This window comes from Ahaetulla prasina, chromosome 1, assembly GCF_028640845.1.
Source record: "Ahaetulla prasina isolate Xishuangbanna chromosome 1, ASM2864084v1, whole genome shotgun sequence".
In the NCBI taxonomy this organism is placed as follows: Eukaryota; Metazoa; Chordata; class Lepidosauria; order Squamata; family Colubridae; genus Ahaetulla; species Ahaetulla prasina.
In genome coordinates, this window is record NC_080539.1 from 300101311 (window position 1) to 300120775 (window position 19465).

The 19465-nt window shown below is 38.2% G+C and overlaps 1 protein-coding gene across 2 annotated transcripts in view; it reads left to right on the forward strand.

Annotated features, from left to right (window-relative positions):
* The first annotated feature begins 832 nt into the window (after positions 1-832).
* The window catches only part of SUSD6 (sushi domain containing 6), a 57204-nt gene continuing 38571 nt past the window's right edge, over positions 833-19465 (forward strand). Inside the window, exon 1 of one of the 2 annotated variants that reach the window (XM_058161915.1) lies at positions 833-1219. The gene's annotated coding sequence lies outside the window, so the exon portion shown is untranslated. Of the gene's footprint in view, positions 1220-1362; positions 1564-19465 lie in introns of those variants that run through there. The other variant, XM_058161916.1, reaches the window with a different exon arrangement.

Consider the following 19465-nt stretch of genomic DNA (forward strand, 5'->3'; position numbering starts at 1 on the left):
TTTCTGGCAGATGAAAGACTACAACTAGAGTGGCCGAAATCCAATTTTGCTTTTGCTGCAACAAGTTAAAAATAATAATACTGCTCGAGAAAGTCCTGTACATCAAAGAAAGTTTTCTATCTCGCAAAAGGAAATTTTTCTCGCGGAATGGAAGCGACAGAAAAAAAAACCCCACAGGGCTGGGATTAAAAGGGTAAGAGAAATTCTCGGGAAGACTTCAAAACGAAGTTCGGACTGTCAGCTTGTTCCTACGTGCCAGGCTGTTTTGCACTGAAAAGCACCTCTCCTGGGTCGATGGAGACCCCACGAAAAGGGCACCCCCCAACTTTTGCTTACCCTGAGCGAGAGAAGGGAGGAGGAATGTTTTATGAGAACGTCCCAAAGGAAAAGGAATGCAAAACGGGGCATGTCGGGCCGAGTGAAAAAGAAAACACACGCGCCGCTTTCTTTGGTTTATCCTCCAGATTCGTGAAGGAGACCTGCTCCCTCCGCGCCCGGCGGGGACATCCCTACTCGGAGGGGGAGGAGGGGGGGGCAGCGTGCAGCAATGCTGGCAGTCCACGTGCAGCGAGGCGCTGGCTGCTTAGCTGGCGAGGCCCCGCCTCAGCCACGGCTTCCCCCGCCCCTCCCCTTTCCAGCCTCTCACTCCGGCCTTTCGCTCGCCATTCACCGGCCCTTTAAACCCGCGCGCGCCTAAGGGCCGCCTCCTTCCCCCCCCTCACTCCTCCTCCTCGGCAGGCCCGGCGCGTGAGGCCCCGCTTGCGCTACAGAGTGGGCGGAGCCACCTCGGGGAGCCAGGCTGTTGCTTCTGGCAGCGGAGAAGCCGGAGCAGCAGAGTTGAAGGGAGTAGGAGGGCAAAGCAGGCGGCGGCGGCGGCAACAGCGGCGCGAGCGACCGGCGAAGGAAGCGGCGCCTTCTCGCGCGTCGGGGGCGGGGGGGAGGTTTCGGGTGAACGCGGGACGCTCCGTGGCCGGGCCTCCCCTTCGGCGCGCGCGGGGGGTGGGTGGGTGTCTCTCCTCGCCGTGAATGTTGGTTGCAGTGGCCGCCGCGAGCCCCTGCGGCAGGAGGAGACGGCTCCGATCCCCTCCCCCGCTCCCGCCGTTCTCAGCGCCAGGCACCCAAGGGCACGCAGGCCTTGCAGTAACCCGGGATCCCGGCTCCGTAGAAGTGGGGAAGCAGCTGCCCAGTTCTGAACCAGCCCAATTGCCGCGGCCGCTGGGTGAGTAGCTCGGTGGCGACTGGCTTGTAAGGAGGAGGAGGAGGAGCAGGAGGAGTGTCTCGGCGGCGGGGGTGGAAGGGTCTTGAAGGCGCCTCCCTCTCTCTCTCCCTCCCTCCCCCCCACTTCGGTTCCTGGCTCTTTGTTACCCGAACGGCTGTTAGACAGACAGCGCGGAAGGCGGCTGTTGGGCGCCACAGTCAAGAGTTGCTCGGCTGTTCCCTTGCCAGGCGCTCGCACCTGCTTCCCAGAGCCTGGGAAGGGCGAGACTGCTGGAGGGCTTTCCCTTTCAAGCAGATGCAGCGGAGGATGGCTTGCAAAGGTCAAGGGTGGATTGGAGAGTCGAGGTGAAGGTCAACATCTGTGAATCCCTGCCAGCGGTGGGGGGTGGGTGGGTTGTCCGCAGTGGAAAAACGGGCCGCAGTTCTCTTCCCCTTTTAAAGGGAGGCCGGGGTGGTAGAAATCCCCTTGCCTGGGAAAACTTGGAAACGAAACTTGTCTGGACGAAGCTCTGTGTGGAAGAGCCAGATTTGGAGCACTTCCTGGAGGACGGTCTACGTCAACCACGGAGATTCTGAAACGGGAGATGAATTAACGCTCTTGTAGCTGTTCTGCTTTGCTGTGGCTAAAGGGGAAAATCTTAGGCAGGCTGGCTGACTTAACAGAACAAGTATTATATGGAATATACTCGTAGAGAGGGTGGGGTGGGAAGTGGAATGCTTTTCGGTTTCTTTGTGTCTCAATCTGCAGCTTGCTTGGGTGATGTTTTAGTAAATGTGGGCTTCCTGTGGCTTCATTTGTTATTTTTAAAGAGAACATTTCCGGATAACGTCTTTGTTTTATTAGGCTGCAAAAAAAATCTGGGCATTTAAAAATGAAATTCTAAAGGTAATTCACATGCAGTTTCGGTTTTGTACTAAGCCGGAAAAGGTAAAAAAAGGTGTAAGTGGGGGAGGGGAAAGTAAGTCAGTTATTGGGTTAATAAAGCTAGGAAGAAATCAATTTCCATAACAGCCTTTTCTGAGAAGCTTTATGTAAGACTTGCTAATTGTATCAGGTAATTGGTTACTGAAACGAAAACAAACAGTAGATCCGATGCTGATCTTGTTTGATATGAATGTCAACCTGTAGAGATAGAATATACTCTAATTTGCTTAAATTGCAATTCTGAGTCAGACTTTTATATAAATATGTATAAAGGTTGCATTGCTTATTCAGACTTCACATTGAAAATCCTGTTTTTCATCCATATTTTCAAAACACGCAAGTGAAAACCTGATGTTATCAAATGGTGATATCTCTTGGATACTTTTGAATATTTTATTGTAAGCTATTGTACTTTTTGTTCTAAACAGTACTATTATCATTTATAGTGTTATATTGATCATTAATCTTACAGTATTACTCTACATCTCATTGCTTTAATTTATTCCTTGTAATTATTCTACTTTAATATATGGGAAAGAAGTAAGATTAAGGCCTAGAAGTTGATGTTTAATTCCCAATAGTTTTATTAGTTGTAGTATGTTGATTTCTTTCGTAGTGGTTTACATTCTCATTATTTGATTTTTTCAAAATATATTTCTGTATTGTGGCCTATCAAGTCACTTCTAAAAATAGTTTTGGTCTATGTAGGTAAATGTATATCTATGGTATTCCTATGGTATAAATTTAACATAATATATTAATATGAATATATTCATGCTATTTTTGTATTGAATTTACAATATCCTGTTAAAGTTTCTACATGATTTAGATATTTAACCAAATCAGTTTAGGTCAAAGACTAAATGGGCGCCTGGGATTTTCTGTATTTGCATATCTCTGAGGATTTATTTGAGTTGAAAGATTAGCTAGCATATATGCATCATGTCCTGTTAGCAAGAGCACTCTTACTTCTTACTTTTTCAGTACAGAAATTAGTGACACATTCGAAGTTTTAAAAAAAGCAATAATTTCAAAACTTTGTGATTCAATCAAAATGGTTATTTAATATAGGTTTAGTGCAAATGGGTTTTAAACATGATTACTGCAAATTTAGGGCATCTTAAGTTGTAAACTTGATCGTTGAGCAGGTAAAGCAAAATGGACACTGATTTGTATTGTAGGCTCATAATTGATAGTTATGAAGAACATATACTGTCAATTTAATAACTTTTGGTCTTTGCCACATTCTTAATGGTGAAGATGGAAACAAACTCCGGATCCTTCCTCTTATTATGTTTCTTGTGCAGCACAACTATATCCCACTGTCAATTCCAGAGTTGGGAGAAAATTTTTGACTGAACATATGGAATTTGGGAGTGGGAGAACTTCTACAGAAAAGTTCTTTAATAGGCTTTAAATTTTCTTTTTTTGGGAAATGTTTATTTGGGGCTTTCTGAATAACAATATTGCATCAAATATTGGTCATAACTGGGAAAAAGCAAAATGTGGAAATAGTTGTTGAATTTCTCAGTAACTCAGAAATCTTGCCAAGTTGCTTCCTTATGCTTTTTTTTTGGTCTTCCTGTAAATCTGCAACTTGTGTAACAAGGCTGTGCTTGGCAGGATCCTTTCTATCATTGTAATTCAAAGTTCAAAATTCTTTTAGAGAGAGAAGCTTTATAGCACTATTGTAAATTTATAGCATTCCATCATGAAGGGGTTTATCACTAGGATTTCCACTGGAGGAAATGAGTGGTGCTATTATTTCAGTCTATTTCATCTTTATCTGACTCCCTTGACTCTCATCCTAAAGTGTCCCACAGTTTCTTGGGACTGATCCTCAGAAGGGGAAATAAGCAAAAATCACCTTTCTCCTCTTCTGTAATGGATATTTGGATTGGATACTCCAACCCTATATTTTTAACTAAGGAGGATTTATTTTTTTGTTTAAATGCAGGTTTTCAGCCTGTAAAGTTTAATTATACATTGGCAAGATTATTAATGCTGACTTGAAGGATAGTAGCTACATTTTGCTGCTTTAGTCCTGAAGCTATGTGCTAATGATACTTTGTCTACTAATTAAATATACCAGAATTAGAGCAAGAAGTAAATGAAAATATGAGTAAGACCCAATGAAGTGTTGAACTAAACTTCTGAAAAGTTAAAATTCTAATGTTATTTTTATTTATTCTATGCCTATTCCTGGTGAAAATATGCAATACAAGTTTAATAAAATATCAATAAGGCAGAATATCTGCTTTCTGGCAAAAGCAATTGCTTTTTTCACTGCCTGAACCTTGAAAGTCATAAATGGTGAAGTATTGTAGGGTGTGAATGATTTGAGTTCAGTAACATAGGCTAATCAAACATTGTTTAAGACTGTTTTCCTTCTCGACTTCCTTTTCCAACCTGAAGAAAAAGTAGTTTTCAGACTTCATATTCAAGTGTTAATATCTGAAACTAAGTCCTTGTTATTTTATCCACTACTACAGTAAACTGGAGCAAAGCATCATAGTTGCTGAGTCGTTATTCTGTCTTTTTGAAAAGCACAAAAAGTATAATTCAACTATGGGGGGAAATTTTTGATTTGGAAAAAAAAACCCCGCATAACAAATTGTAGTCTTAAATCAAATGGTTGTGGAGAGAGTTGATATATCAGTTTTGATGATTTGGACAAAATCAGATTGGTTTTTAGCTTTGAGTGGATAATATTTTATGTTTATTTTATAAGGCAGTACAGAGTTAAAAATTGAAAAGGCAAAAATGTGATTTAGGCCACATGTGTTTGACATATGTAGGAATACTTTAAACACAATATGTTTTCTTCCTTGGGATTGGACATAAGTTTTTGAATAGTCAATGTTGTATTACAGTTAAGTTGTTGAATTACAACTTGAAAGACCCAGATTCAAGTTCACCTTCTCAGTGAAGCCTGTACAATAAAGTTGTTCTATCGACAAAATTGAGGGAGATCTCCATGTAGCCTCCCTCTGGAGCAATGATGAAATCCATTTTTGGTTCTGTGGGAGTGGCTTGATGGGTGTGGTATGGCTTGGTGGTCATGCCAGGGGAAGGATATTGCAAAATCTCCATTCCTTCCCCACTCCTGGGAGAAGGATATTGCAAAATCTCCATTCCCACACCACTCTGGGACCAGCCAGAGGTAGTATTTGCTGGTTTTTCATACTACTCAAAATTTCCACTACCGATTCGTCAGAACCTGCTGGATTTCACCCCTGCTCTGGAGGCTGTAGAGAGCAGTTTCAAAATTTTATAAATAAGTAGGTAAAATAAACGTGTCTGTTTATTTTAATACAAATAAAATGAATAAAATAGCTTGAACTGCTATTTTATTGTGACTATAAGCTGGCTCCATGCATTTTAAAAAAAGGCTGCTTGTAAAATATTTGAAATGACCATCATATATGTCTCTATTAGTATTCCATTCTTATTGAGACATTGCTAATTTAGACACAGAATATATGAGACTTCCTTATTGTAATAGAAATCTTGACAGTGTCTCTGATACACAAAGTGCATCTTTCAAGGTTATCATACTGACTAATATGTTCCTGTGGTTAAAGGCAAAAATTATATAGCTCTTCCTGTTTTTTTAACATTTCTTACAGTTTTGACTGTTAGGAACTTAATAAATTGAAAATAATTTAGGGCATTTATATTTGTTCTTTTGCTTCCACTACCTCAATATGTTGCTAGGAAATAATTGTAATAAGGAGTTCTTGTTGTGTTTTGATTGCAGGCTTCCCTGAATATGCAATGTATTGTAGTTGATCGGTGAGATCAGAAAACTTTCTATAAAATATTCCTATTTTTCCAGTCTGAAAAAATTCCATTTGACCAATCGTTAAGTAATAGTTTTTAATATACTTTCAGTTTTTTTGCATCTTTTGCTACTGCTTTTATGTGGAAAGAAGTACAGGGCATTTTAAAATAGATTCTCTATACAAATGAGGGAAGGGCAGACATTTAAAATTGTACCAAAAAAACAAACAAACAAACAAACCCCATCAGTCATTGATGCATTGATATCTTCCACAATTTAGGAATAATTACTATTTGTTGTAATCAAAAACGTTGTGTTTGATTTTTTAAAAACAATTAGATTTGATAAACTTGCTATATGGTTGTGTATCATTAGCTAATGCTAATTCTCTCTGGTTCTGTTCTTTTGTGTATAAGATTGAAAAAAACAATTGTGGCAATATTTTCTACTAGGAGTTCTTTATTGCCATGAAATATTTATGCTTTAAACATACATTGTATGTGTCTAATATTGAGTCTTAATTTTTCCAAAATCACATAGACAAACTTAAGTACAGCTTTTAATGATACAGTGTTGTTTTGTAGCACATAGAATGAATGAAAACAGGAAACTGTTATGAGTACTTGTTCCATAGTCTAAAGTTTGCAAACAGGATACTTTTACTGGATCAAAATAGCTCATTAACGGTTACCTCCTTTCATTTAATGTTTTCCTGCTACACAAAAACTTTGGAAGCACTTTAACATTTTAGAAACTGTCGTTCTTCATTTGCTTATTTGCTTATTTGCTTTCATACTGCATATTCCATGAATGCCATGGGAATTACGATTAGTACGGGGAAAAGAATTAACATCCTGTATCATATGATTACTATTTACAATTTTGCCGGCTTCCCCATTGAATTTGCTTGTTGGAAGTTGGAAGTAAAGGTCACAGAAGGCAATCATAAGGATCCTGGGATACTGCAACCATAGCAGTTGTGAGATTCTTGCATTTCCTGGTTGATCAAGGTTGCTAGAGAGTGAGTGGTGGTAAATGCCTCTCTGAGAAAGAAAGCAGTCCCTCTCTGAAAGAGGTGGTGATATGCCCCCTTATCAAGATTCTCCTTGGACAATGTTCACAAAGTCTCCAACCTTCCCATTTTAGACAAGGTGATTGGGTCCCAGCTTCAGAATACTAGTTCTATCTTTATTGTATTAAAAGAATGTTGCAAGTCTGAAAGCATGTCTCTCCCATCCCTCTTGCTTTTGCAATTTAATAATAATAATAATAATAATAATAATAATAATAATAATAATAATAATAATAATAATAATAATAATAATAATAATAATAATAATAATTTAATTTTTATACCGCCCTTCTCCCGAAGGACTCAGGGCGGTGAACAGGCAGATAAAATAATACAATATATTACAATAAAAACACTATTTAAAAAACTTATTCAATATGGCCTAAATTTAAAATACAATACAATACAAAATATAAAAATATAAAATAAACCCCAATAAAATCCATGTTTAAAAACCCTATCCAGTCCTGCTCGGAAGAATAGATATGTCTTCAGCTCGCGGCGAAAGGTCCGGAGGTCAGGAAGTTGTCGAAGTCCTGGGGGAAGCTCATTCCAGAGGGTAGGTGCCCCCACCGAGAAGGCTTTCCCCCTGGGGGAGATTTAATTTAAGAAATTAAGGAAGGTCCCTTCTGAAATATTTGCCACATCCCCATTCCTTCTGTGGGCTCATCTGCCTCTTATCTGACCATTGTCTAATCTGCAACTCTTTTTCTTACTTCCCAGGATCATTCCCTCTTACCATGCTATACAAATACTATCAACTGTGGTGTTTTTTTAAATTGCCTATAAGCTTTGGGAGTAGAGGACATACTTTTGCAATGGTTCCCTCTTACTTAAGTGTGTAATTCCAGTCAGGTGTTATGGAAGAAAGAGCTTGACTGCATGGGAGTTCCAATAAGGAGTCATATAGGTCTCTTTGTTTTCCCCCATGCTGTTTCCTAACTTCATGAAACCAGAAAAAAGAAATTTATTTGCTTAAGAGCAAGTCATTGTAATATACTGCTAATATTTGATACCTTACTGTTGTGCACTAAACTGAAGATGCTGAACCAGCATCTAGAGGGTTTATACATTTGGATGGGGCAAAACATGTTCAGATCCTATCAAGATAGGACAGTGGTAGTAACTCTCAATAACATCAATCCTAGTAGTTACTCTGGGTGGAGATGCATTCCCCTGAAGAAGATGACTTAAGAATTGGTTTGCATTTTCGTTTTATCCTCAGCAGTTGGAAGGCATGGCAGTGCAGGTTTCATTTGATTTGGGCTAGTGCACCAATTATTAATGAAATTGAGCCACAATATTCTGACCTCAGTTAACTCAAACCCTGATCAACATCCAATTAGCTACATCCAGTTGCACTACTAAAATCCTTACAAGGGGAAAGACTAACCACAGAATTCTGAAATTCTAGTGCCTGTTGGCTGACATAGCATGTAAATTTGGATAGTTCATTTAAAGTAATACTGCAAATACTTTCACTTTCTCTGTAAGTCTGTCATGTGGCAGTTCAGATTTTTAATTCTGGATCTTTCAGCAAGCTGCTTTTAATATACATATTCTCTGGAGAAAGGATTCAAAGGAACAGACTGAATATTTTTCTGATGAAAATATATGAACACGCTTTTATCAGGAAAATGGTAATTGTAAACTTTTGGTTGTGAGTTAGTTCCTTGAAACAAATTACCTTGGATATTTGTTTGAAGGAATAACTGGATATATTATACGGTACATAATAGAATTTTTTAAAATAAATTTGAAATTTCACAAGATTATGAAAATGCTTTAGTTTTCCACTGCGGCAATTTTTTAACAGTATGGAATATTAAAATAGCTGCAATGCTTCTGTTAACAGTATTTATGTAGACTACATCATTTGAAGAATTAGAAAAGTTGTTATATAGAGTGTTATTTTATTTGTAAAAACATCCAAGATTGTTCAGATTTTGTATTTGTGTTTGGTTTCTTATTCTGGAATAATCTGATGGATCTGTTGTGTCTGTGATGAGTTTGTAAATAAGTTTTGTTCACTATGGAAAGACTTCCTAATATGGTTCTGTCAGCAAAGTTAGCTTATGGTGAGGAGGTGGGAATTCAGGAGCAATGCTAAAAAGAGCATATTAGCTCACTTTTATTTTCAACTTGGCCTCAGCTGACACCTGACTGCTTTCTGTTTGTTGGCTTGTTGCTGCTTATGGAAGACATTACATTTAATATTGATTAAATGATAGAGTATACATTGCAAGTTTCATATCAGATTACCAGTTTGGGCAGCAAATGAAAAAAGAAGAAATTACTTTCATTGGTATAAGCATTGTTTTTGATTGCAAGAAATGTGAGCATTCTAAAGTGAAAGTCTGAATTATCCTTTCACTTGTCAGTTGAAGTGTGCGAGCTGCTGTTTCCAGTGAATTAATGTCCCACAGTCCAGGTGTGCAAATGTAAACTCTTTAATGTTACCTTGCACCTTTATAATTGAATCCTATTCTTACCCTGCTTAGTTTTTTTGTAGCTAATTATGAGGGATGCTGAAATAAGAAACTGAGTGGCTAAGATAATGTGGGAAGTATGATTACATGCTGTAATTCTTGTTACTGGGACGTTGAGATTAGAAGTACTTATGTTGTTTCTCAAATGAACCTATTTAGTTTTGAAGACTGAGGAGGTAGTATGTACGGGGAGGCAGTTGTAATACAAGATAAAAATAACATATGTGTGCCTGGACATTTTGAAGTCACATTTGGTGCTTTTCTGTATATGTAATCCCAGATAATCGTATTTTAAATCAGAATATATATTTCATTTTAGTCATATTCTGTTATATTGTATAAATACCTAAAGTCTTTGTCTTTTATTTTTAGCTCATATATATTTGAAGAGCTGTTGAAATTAATCAGAAAATATTTCATTAATCTTTGCCTCTAATTGTTTTGTGCTCTTTTAATCCATTAAATATTTTAAGTCTATGCTTCAAATTTGGTTCAAACTATTAGCTTGTGGACTATGACAAATGGAATATACTTCATCAACAAAATGATTAACAGATTTCCATTGCTAATGGTTTAGAGGATCATTATTTTGCCAGAGCTGTAAAGATACAGGTGACAATTTGATTTCTGTGGTCTGGATAATCTTTGGTATCATTTGACATCTACTAAAAGTGAAATTGTGAGTATTTGCAGTTTCTTTGTGGAAAATCTAAATTGCTTGGAATACAAATTTGATCCAGTGTCACCACAATTGTACCTAGCAGGTGAGATATTATTAAAAGGATGGATGTTGCTATTCAGTACAATTCTTTCACACAATTTCTAAATCTGCTAGGGTAGACTGGAAAGCATATTGTAATTTAAATCTTATTATTTTAAAGGAAAACACAAAAGGTTGGATGGAGAGTACTGTAAAAATACAAGTAGTCCTCGACTTAGAACAGTTCATTTAGTGACCATTCAAAGTTACAACAGCACTGAAAAAAGTGACATGACCATTTTTCACATGACATTTGCAGCATCCCTTTGATTACATGATCAAAATCCAGATGCTTGGCAACTGGTTCATATTTATGACAGTTGCAGTGGCCAGGGTTCATGTGATCAGCTTTTGTGATCTTCTGATGGGCAAAATCAATGGGAAAGCCAGATTCACTTAATAACAATATGAAGAACTGCAATGATTCACTTAACAACGGTGGCAAGAAAGATCAAAAAATGGGGCAAAATTCACAACAAATATTTCACTTTGCAACATAAATTTTGAGCTCAATTGCGGTCATAAATTGAGGATTACCTGTAGTGCTTTTCTTTTTAAATATAAGATAAGATTTAGCATCTTAGTATGTTTCCTTGATTCTGGAGATTATACATTTTTAGATTAGTGTAAATATGTCTTATATCTTACTCAGAATGTCTTATATGTCTTATATCTTACTTACTTATATCTTACTCAGAATCATAACCAGTTTTTCAGCTTTCAACCTAGAATGAATATGAATTGGAGGCACTATGGATTTGATGGGAAATGTGTTTGTCCATTTTTGCCGACTTGCTTGTTCTGAGACAAGTATAATATGTTTCTGACTCAGGCATAGGGTGATGTCAATCAAAGTTATCTTAACAATGGAATGTGCATGCCTTCCTAAAATGTAACACCTAAATCCTTTGGATACAGGGCACAAAGCTTATTTGAGAACTTCCTTGTTCAGCCCAAGGAACAAAGTTCATATTATCCAACTGCTCTTACATTATCAAAGGCAGTTAACTGAGTATTGATCCCAGGCATCAGGCTGGCCTTCTTAAAAGCTCCAGTATTTGTTTTCCTAATAGGGGCTTGATCTCTTATATATCTGCCCAATAACCAGACTTCCTTGATTATAATGGAATGAATGAATGTGTCTTTTGTTACAGGAAATACTAATATTAGAAATGATTTAAAAATCCATATGTATTTGTTAGGTTCACAGCATTAGTCCATTATTCACTGTCCCCTTGTAACTAACACTGTCCTCAGAAAATTGTATATCTTGCTTAGATTTACATCTCCCAGCATGTTGGTTTTTTTTTTTGGTAATGTGAGGTTTAAGGCATTTCATTAGATAATCACAAATTGGTGCAATCGAAGAATATTTCTAGTTGCACATGAGATACTTTTGTGAATGGCAAGAACACAGGCAAGAATGTGCTACTCCACAGTTCTGTTCCCAGTATGGCACACCATGTATTCAAGCTGTAATAGCTTCTTTTCACTCATGCTCTCCAGAAACAGCATCTAAAGAAATATTTTCTACCAATAGTCACTGATCGTCTTGCTGCCTGTGCATTTTTCTCATTCCCATTTCAAGACTTTCAAATTACTATGCATCCTCCATCTTGTGTTAGTGAATGATCCTACTTAATTATGTGTAATATAAGGAAGTACTTCCTTTTGTTTACAGTTAGTCTTTCACTGTTCAGTTTCTTTGGATCATCCTGGATTTAATATGTTAAGAGAAGGAGGAAAAATAACTCCCCCTATTTACAAGGCATTCTCAGCAACTGGTGAAGCTTAGTAGGATTTGACTGAGTTAATACTTAGATGGAAGATAATCAGATCTGTAGACTTGACTGAGAAGCCAAAAAGCATCCCAAAAGAAGGCAATTCTCTACTGTTGCCAAGAAGCCTGCATGTAGTTCATGCAGCCACTAGAACTTACGTTCATCTTGGAGGAAACACACTGTTATATCCCTCCACTGCCAGAATTCAGTGTTTACGAGGACACCAATCTTTATGAAACCCTTTCTTTTTATTCTATGATGATTCAGGCTGCTCAAAAACCTTTGGTGGAGGTTTTATCAAAAGACATAAATCTGTATCCACATGCTTACTGACACTCTTGAAACTTTAATGAGATAGGGCTTACCTTTTCAGAAGTCATGTCAAAGTAAAAGATAAGTAAAGCAGTATAAAAATACTGTGCAATACTTTCATGTTGTTGGGTAACTACCATACAGTTCAGAGCTTCTCTGCAACCATGGCCATCTACCCAGAAACTGAGCTGGAGATGGCTTCCTTGGCCACAGAAAAGTTGGTGGGTATCTATTAGTTCATCAGCTCAGTTCTGATAAATGACTTTTGAATCAAAGATGAATACTCTGTGAATCAGCAATCCTTCCATGATAATCAGTTTATGTTCACAGTATTTTTGTTGAAAAGGAAACATGCTTTATGTATATAGTCACATGAAAAAATGTGAGGTTTTTTTTTCTTTTTTGACATATGCAGACATATCAAGATTTTATATTCATTCAAACAATATATGAAGTTGATGTGACTGAATCAAAAAAATCTATGGAAAATTGACTTTGCAATTATTTATTCCACAAAAATTTAACATGTCATTTCCTTCTCTGTGGAAGAAATAAGTACACCCTTGGCTCTTAATAGCTGTAATTGCCCCCTTTGGTAGAAACAATCTCAGAATAACAAGAGTTTGAAGGGACCTTAGAGGTCTTCTAGTCCAACCACCTGCTCAAGCAGGAGACCCTATACCAGTGATGATGAACTCTTGACATCCCCGCGTGCCGGCTGTGTGCCGGAAGTGGCATACAAAACCATCCCATGAGGTATGTGTGGCCCCGCTGATCTTCACGCGCATGGACACGCTAAAACCCGGAAGAGCGGCGGTCCATCGCACATGCGCAAGCCAGCATCCAAACACCTGGATACTGGTATAGAAGCGTGCCTGACAAACAGCTGGCCATCGCGCATGCGCGCAATGTCAACCCGGAAGGTCAGGTGCCGGCCTGCGCATGTGTGATGGAACGCCGCTCTTCCGGGTTCCGCCACTCCCGTGCACGCAATGGCCAGCTGACTGGCACACATGTGATCACAGGAATGCGGAATAGGAACCAGCGAGACCATGCATTCTTTGCAGGATGGTTTCATGTGCCACTTCTGGCACGCGTGCCATAGGTTCGCCAACACTGCCCTATACCATTTCAGACAAATCTCAAGTATGTTTCTCATAAATACCATTCTCTGGCATCAGCTGGGAGAAAATTTTACCCACTCCATTCCTCCACGCAGAATGTTTTCAGCTGTGGAATTTCTTGCATGCACATTTCATTTCAAATCACCCCACAGCATGGGATTTAGATCCAGACTTTGACTTGGTGAATCCAGAACCATTCAATTCTCCCCGCCCCCCTCCCCCATCATTCTTTGATGAATTTACTAGAATGTTTAGTGCCATTGACATGTTGCAAGCTCCACTTTTTCTGTCTGTGGGTCTTGCCTTATCCTTGAGAATTCCCTGGTACAATGAAAGATTTGTTGTGGATTCTGTAATAGTGAGCTGCCCAGGCCCTAGTGCAGCAAATAAAATTTACACTAACCTGCTTTACCATTGGTATCAGATTCATCTGGTGGAATGCTACCTCTGCTTTTTTGCCAAGCAGGTCTTCTTGTACTGTGAACAAATAATGCATGCACTTTGACATAATAGTGATGACAGCTACCTGTGGGTCATATGTTAAATTGCTTGGGTTCTTAGAGTCTTCTTTCAGCATCTTATGTTCTGCTTTTGGGCTGAACTTGCTGGGACAGCCTGGCCTGGGCATGTTGGTAATTGTTTGAGATTTTCTTTGTAGATGATCTTCCAGACAGTGAAATGATTGATGTCCAATTGTTTGGTGATCTTTTTAAATCCCTTCCCAGACTCAAAGGCATCTATAACCTTCTTTCAGAAGATCTCAGAGAGCTATTTTGATCTAGGGATGGTGTTTCTATACAGTTCAACAACAAAGTGTAATTTAAACTAAAAGACTGAGGTTACAGTAAGGTAGATTCCTCCCATATACCAATTTTAAATATTTGAGGTAGTGATAAAATATAGGTATATATTTTTCTACATGTGAAATTTACAAAATATAAATATGCATATTGCTTATCATGCATTATAATATATATCTCATCTGTCAAATATTGTTAAAATGAAGATCAAATAATTATATGTTGAAATACATTGAAAAAGTCAAACATCTCATATCCTGTACATCCTGTTAACTGTTTCAAGACACACACCCCTTACCAGGATGCAGCTGTAGGGCATTGCATGCCAAAATAGCTAGACACAGAGACAGCTTTTCCCCCATGCCATTCACTCTGCTAAACACCTGATTCCCACAGCACTGTCTTAGGATATTTCCCCATGTACTATGGCTGTATTACTACGGTATTATCCTTCTTATCTTTTCTACTGCCTTCTCCTATTGGTGACTTAACTATTATATACTTTGTTGCTTGTATGTATACTGAGAATTTATGCACAGGAGACAAATTCCAATCTCACTTGGCCAATAAAGTACCGTATATACTCGAGTATAAGCCGAGTTTTTCAGCACATTTTTTGTGCTGAAAAACGTCCCCTCGGCTTATACTCGGGTCTATACGGCTTATACTCAAGTTTTGTTTTTTTTAAGCCCCTCGGCTTATACTCGAGTATATACGGCTTATACTCGAGTTTTTTTTTTAGTTTTTTTTTCACATTTTACCGGACTGAAGCCCTGCCGGTGCAGTGAGAGGGCGGGGCGGGGGAGCCGCCAGCCTTCTCAGCTGAGGGAGGGAGGGTTTCCCCAACCGGTAGGTGCCTCATTTCCCACCCTCGGCTTATACTCGAGTCCCCAGTTTACCCCAGTTTTTGGGGTAAAATTGGGGACCTCGGCTTATACTCGGATCGGCTTATATTCGAGTATATACGGTATTCTATTCCTACTCCTATTCATTTCTGTGGAGTGCACTTATTTTTTCATATGATTATATGGATTGCTCTTTTTAGGTGTCATAGGATATTTTATGGTGACTGACTTTGTTTGAAATAAAATGACATTAGTTTTTGAAAGACTAGTTAGTAAGCTTGCAAGAACATTATTTGGAAAATATTTATTGTCTTTTTTATTCTCATGGTTGATATATTGTCATTAATGCATGGTTTTGTGTATGATCTGCATGGAATTGGAAAGGGCCACTTCAATGCTGAAATCCAAGTTAAAACATTCCTCACAAATGGCTGTCCAACCTCTGCTTGAATATACCTGGTGTCAATAATTTGCTCACTTTTCTTGATATCAGTTACATCAACTATAGGTATTTCCCATCTGTTACTTGTGTATTTGATTTTTTTTTCTAAGTGAAGAACTTTTGCATTTGGCATTAATTTAATTCTGATTTTTATCCATTTTTAACAAGATTTTTTTGGAAGTTTACTTTTTCTGTTCATTATCCCAGTTGTCTGTATCATTAGCTGGTAATGTGGGCATTGCACATAAGTTATTTGTATATCACCCTCTATTTGCTTTTGGTTTTGCTTCTAATTAAACTGATGTTGCGTTTGAGGTCCATATTTTACTTACATAACAATAATTGGAAAATGTATTTGGATAGGAAAACTGTTAGAGATCACTTGGGTTTAAAAACAATAATGTTCCTCAATAAAGTAGCGATTGAGTCTGAACTAAATTAGTTGAAGTTTTTTTTAATTTCAGGGGAACTTGAGTTCAGTCTGTGTTGGCTGAATTCAACAATTGTAAAGATCTAGCAAAGTCCCCTTTATAGGGTCCTGTTTAGCAAAGGATGATATTTTCCAAGCAAATTAGTTGTATATGTGTGTTTTAAAAAAAAGATCTTTATATTGCTGCTTTCAGTGGTGCTCTGATATTTTAAACTTGGGCTGAAAGTATTCCAAAGTATTTTCTTAAATAATTTAATTTGGTTGTATTTCTCACATTTCTAATTATTTATAAGAACTATTGTCTAGCTTGAAAGAATGTTAGCTTTGATTTATTTTGAGACTTCTTTGCAGTTTATTCTGAATAGCCCTGTAACATATGTTATTCTGGTGATGTAGCTGATTTGTCTTCAAAATAGAAACGCTGAAGGGTCATTTTAAAAAGCAATGAAAAGACTTTGTTACAGATAATAAAAATAACTGCACATTCAACCTTGCAAATTTATTGGCCCTTGAAAATGACTGTAATGAACTGCAAACATATTTGCCTCCAGTGTCATCAATCAGATCAGCAGATTAAGGATTTGTAAAGAGTCTTAAATGATAGTATCATAATGGTGAGATTTAGCACCACTTGAAAATCTGTTGGTTTGCTTTCTAAGTGATATCAGATCATATGTACAAAGTTGCATTTTATTAAGTACAGATGACGGGGCATGATGGAGATATTTTTGAAAATAGGAACTTTAAGTAACCTCTATATTATGGTATATCTAGAATAGTAAACTAGCCAATGACAATCATTTTTGCTATATGCCAATTTATAGCAACTGGATAAAAAAACCCAGCTCTTTCAGAATCTTTCCATGCTGAACATAAACCATTTTTGTGGCGTCTGAAAGATTTTGCATTTTAAAAAAATCTTGATTGGAGATAGGCAATCAATTCCACAAAGCCTTGCAAACATGGAACCAAGATAAGTTGGGGTTTTAAGACAGAAGTACCGTTGGGTGTTGATTTGTTTCTGGTTGGTCTATTTTGAGATGCTGTAACATCACTTGGCAGAAGTAGGTGGAAGAAGTATCTAAACTTTTCATTTTCTATCCAAATGATGGGGCAGGATCTCCTCTAAATGTCAGTTGTCATTGTGTATTTAGTACAAGTCATATAGTATTTTTAGTAAAACAAGCAGATGTTTTTCTAGCTCTGTGCCCATTTCTCTGCTGCTATCTCCTGGTCTTCTTTTGTTCCCACATGTCCTGCCTGTATGAGTCTGTGAGTGACAATGTGGGCAGAAATAGTTAATATGCCTCAAGTTCAGTGGTGGGTTGCTACCAGTTCGCCCCAGTTTGGGAGAACTGGTAGCAGCGGCAGGAGGCTCCACAGCTACCTGCCTGGACATCATCAAATACGCTCTACTCATGCGCAGAAGGTTCTGTGCATGTGTAGAAGTGGTGCGTGAGCGAAGCAGTAGCAAAGGTAAGTAAAACCCACCAGTGCTTAAGTTATTGATGTGTATTTAAGAATACAAAAATCATGGACAGAGGAGCTGCTTGCAATGTGTTTTGCATTTTCCAAGAGTTCAGTGATTATTAGATCCTGACTACTAACGTGTTATTTTTAATTGAAAATCTTCTCTTTTCTGTGCTGCCTGCTGCTGTTCAACTAAGTCAGCTAATTTCTTAATGGGCAGCTAAATTTCTACCCATTATTGGTTTCATCTATAATAAGTCTTATCTGTACAAATTCATGTGATTTTGAGTATGTTACAGAAAGGAGTGGCATAAACTATTTGAGTAAACTTATACTATTGGAATAAATTGTGTGTGGTTTTTCAGTTCATTGATCTCTTGTATGTAGTGTGTATGTTTGTGTGTACCTTCTAGACAGTGTTGACGCCTGGCAACTGCCTGAGCAAGTCCCTGCAGTTTACTGGCAAGATTTTGGGTGTGGTTTCCCAGTGCCGCCTCCTTAAGGGTAAGAGAGAGTGAGTGGTCCAAGTTCACTTTGTGCCTAAGACAGAGTAGAACTCACGGTCTCCCAGTTTCTAGCCTAGCACCTTCATCTATATATCAAACTGCCTATTGTATATATACATAGTCCTGAGTTGCTGTTCTGAATTGGAAACAATGTTTTAGACTTCTCATATGATATAAGACATGCTTCTCTTAAGAGTCTATTACAGTACATGGTCAGGTGAAAGTAATCAGGGATAGGAGTTAAGTTCAAAGTACTACAGGTTTATTATATGCTACCTATACACAAGAATCTGATCTACTTATGGCCAAGGCAATTGGTGCTAGATAAGAGTCAATGGAAGTCACAGAAGGCGGTGTGTGTGTGTGTGTTGGGGTGGGGGGTTGGTCTCTTGTAGCATAGCAACTCCAAACTAATGAAGTATTTGACACCGCATTCAGGCTCTGCCTGATCATCACCTACAACATGTATTTTTTGAAGTTAGGATATGTAGGATGTTGTCATGTTCCCAAATCCAAGAGAGAAAATAGTACAGATAGTCCTTGACTTACAACTGTAGTGGAGCCCCAGATTTCTGTCATATATCATGACATTCATAAGTCGAGGCACTCACACGAATGACCAAGTTTTACAACATTATTGCAGTGGATGTTAAGCTACTGCCTCAGTCATTAAGTGACTATCATGGTTGTTAATCAAAGCAACAGTTTTGTTGCTTTTCACTGTAAACTGGAAATAAATACTGGTTTCCAGCAAAAAATGTAAATTGATGTGACATGACCATAGGAAGCTGCAAATGGTCATAAATATGAAAATGTGATTGCGTGACGGGGACGGCAGCCATGAGAACTTTGAATCTGGGTCACAAGTATCTTTTGGGAGTTTGCAAAACATTGAGCAGTCACTATGCAACCAGTTGTAAGTCGAGGACCACACCTGCATTGTAAAATCCACACCGTAATCTAAAATATTGCAAACAAAATTTCAGTAGTGTAACAAAGAAAGCTGGTGGAGTGTACCTTCTTTCTATGATGATGATGATAGTAATAATAATAATAACAACAACAACAACAGAGTTGGAAGGGACCTTGGAGGTCTTCTAGTCCAACCCCCTGCCCAGGCAGGAAACCCTACACCATTTCAAACAAATGGTTATCCAACATTTCCAGTGTTGGAGCATTTACAACTTCTGCAGGCAAGTTGTTCCACTGATTAATTGTTCTAACTGTCAGGAAATTTCTCCTTAGTTCTAAGTTGCTTCTCTCCTTGATTAGTCTCCACCCATTGCTTTTTATTCTACCCTCAAGTGCTTTGAAGAATACTTTGATTCCCTCTTCTTTGTGGCAACCCCTGAGATATTGGAACACTGCTATCATGTCTCCCCTAGTCCTTCTTTTCATTAAACTAGGCATACGGAGTTCTTGCAACCGTTCTTCATATGTTTTAGCCTCCAGTCCCCTAATCATCTTTGTTGCTCTTCTCTGCACTCTTTCTAGAGTCTCAACATCT